Genomic DNA, 2,702 nt, shown 5'->3' with positions numbered 1-2,702 from the left:
CAGCTTGAAAAGGCACTGACCTACGAGAAGCTGATGGAGTGGACCAAACCCAGCATGATGCGTCAACAAGAAGTTGAAGTATCTCTGCCCAGATTCAAGATGGAGGAAACCTATGACATGAAGAGTCTTCTGATCAGCATGGGAATGGAGGATGTGTTTGACGGGCAGAAGGTGAATCTTTCAGGCATGTCTCCCAACAATGACCTGGTGGTGACGAAGGTGATTCATAAAGCCTTTGTTGAAGTAAACGAGGAAGGAACCGAAGCGGCTGCGGCCACCGGCATCTTCATGGAAGGATCTAGTAGGTGGATCCCGCCGGTCTTTAACGCAGATCATCCGTTCCTCTTCTTCATTCGACACAATCCAACCAAGAGCATTCTGTTTTACGGTCGCTTCTGTTCTCCGTGAGCGAATCCTGCTGCTTGAGACCCTTCCAGCTAGTTTAGTTGGTGATCTGGTTAGAATGAGTAGAGGAGACTCTGGACAACTACTACTAATTGTCATCTTTACTTATATGAGCCGACAGTATCAGAACCTATTGCAATTTACATGAGAAAGACTTAGATTAAATTATTAGTAATAAACCATTTTCAATTTTATGTGGTACTGGAATAGTTTTTCTTCAGAATCAGGTGGGGCCTGCATTATAAATGAAATAAAATTAAATATAAAAACAAAAGCACCATTTCTCATTTTTATTTAGTTTAAGCTGAAGTCCTAAAATAACTAAAACTAATAAATAAAAATAAAATCTATCCAGACATTAAAAAAAAAAAAAAAAACTAATAAAAATGACAAATACAAAATTACTAAAACTTGAACTAATATTATATAAAAATTTAAATGTAAAAATTAATGAAAACTCAAATGTATAAATTATACTAAAATAGTTCTGTTTCAGTCTTAAACCAGATGCTTTACTGAAATAATGTTCATTAGACATTATAAAGATTTCAACTTTCAATTAAGCATTATAACTGTAATCCCCCCAAACCTAAACATTTAGCTTAGAAATAATAAAACAAAAGATCTACATTCAAAGTATGGATGTTTTTCTCAGCTTGAGAGAAGACTTACTGTACATGCACATCATAAATGTTATGACTCTTGACGTATTTATAATTGAAGATATTAAATGCATTACAGTTGTCCTGGTCTCACCTATTGATGATAATTCAGATGTGGTTTTGCACGGGTCTCTGCATGTCATATATGTAATCAAATGCATCAGTTTATATAAACATCAAGCACTTGTGTTGTTTCCTGCACTAAACGAGGCTCTATTAAAGTCAGATTATCACTGTAATAGTATATCCAAAATCTGTTTGTTTGTTTATTCATTTGTATAGAAACTGCAGTTACAAATGAACTCTGGTCATTTAGGCACGGTGTAAGAAACTCAAATAAAACTGGTTTCTATTTTCCTCTCTTTCAAAACAGAAAGAGAGGAAAATAAATTACCACTGTAGACCAAATATATACATATACATACATACATATATATATCACTTTCCAAGATATTCACTAATATTTTTTTTTAGAAATATTCACTGGAGTAAAACGTGTGACAACTAGCCCCGGTATTCTCTAAACAGAAATTATTTGGAGACTTAAGTTACTGTCTAAAAACCTTCGCATTAGATAACAAAATACTGGTCAAATTATTTTTGTCTTTATTTTGAACATTTAAATTAAACATTGCATTAAAATTAAAAGTATAAAAAAAATGCTTGTTTTATCGTTCTTTTAAAATAATTTATTTGGACATTTTGTCATGGTATTTAGACATAATAAAGCAAGTTTTTTTTTTTTTTTAGTTCCATCACGTTTAAATACAAGACAAAAAGTACAAGGCACATAAAAGGCAATGCAGCCTGCAAATGTTGTTTGGGCTGTTCGTATGGTGTCGCGTTCAATGACGCGTCTTCACCGCCAGATGGCGACAGAGCGCTTCGTGAACTAAATGTATATAGACCATAGACTGTATAAAACCAGGTATAGACCAATTTGGAGTAGACGTCACAGTTACGTCACTTGCAGCTGCGCGCGCATTGTGGTGGCATAAAAGCACTGGGAGCAAGTGGAGGGAAACGAGTAAAAACCATGGAATAAGAAAAAAAATTTATTGTTGTGCCTTTGGATGTCAGAATCGGAATGCAAATCATTTTTATATAATACTGTGGTCAAAGACGCCATTCGAAGCTAAACGCAGACCTTTAAATGGACAAACTATGGATGAAACCTGCTATGATTACCCTACTTTTAAAGCATACATTTGATTTAAAGGGGTCATATGATGCTTTTTTAAAGATCATTATTTTGTGTATTTGGTGTAACAGAACATGTTGACATGCTTTAATGTTCAAAAAACACATTATTTTTCAAATACTGTACATTATTGTAGGTCCTCTATGCCCCGCCTCTCTCAAACGCTTCGTTTTCTACAAAGTCCCTCCTTCCGACAAGCGCAGTCTGCTCTGATTGGCCAGCTGACCCAATGCATTTTGATTGGCCGAACACCACAAGCACTCGTCGGAAATGTAACGCCACCATAATCACGAGCTTCAGCTTTCAAAATAAATGTAAAGACAGAGCCGGAAAGGGGAACAGAGTCACGTGACAGACACAGTGATGAAGCTGGTATGTGTTTGCAGTACACAAGCCAAGGTTAAGACAGCTGACTCCACTGTGATCTCTCTCTC

General features: G+C 35.6%; 1 protein-coding gene and 1 pseudogene across 1 annotated transcript in view; one reads left to right on the top strand and one right to left on the bottom strand.

Annotated features, from left to right (window-relative positions):
- The window catches only part of LOC107707649 (leukocyte elastase inhibitor-like), a 4,590-nt pseudogene extending 4,180 nt beyond the window's left edge, over nt 1–410 (top strand).
- The window catches only part of LOC107707652 (testis development-related protein-like), a 45,574-nt gene that overhangs the window by 35,324 nt on the left and 7,548 nt on the right, over nt 1–2,702 (bottom strand). The window lies entirely within an intron of this gene.

Source organism: Sinocyclocheilus rhinocerous, unplaced genomic scaffold (assembly GCF_001515625.1).
Source record: "Sinocyclocheilus rhinocerous isolate Xijiao unplaced genomic scaffold, SAMN03320098_v1.1 scaffold235, whole genome shotgun sequence".
Taxonomy (NCBI): domain Eukaryota; kingdom Metazoa; phylum Chordata; class Actinopteri; order Cypriniformes; family Cyprinidae; genus Sinocyclocheilus; species Sinocyclocheilus rhinocerous.
This window is presented reverse-complemented; position numbering and strand designations above follow the sequence as displayed.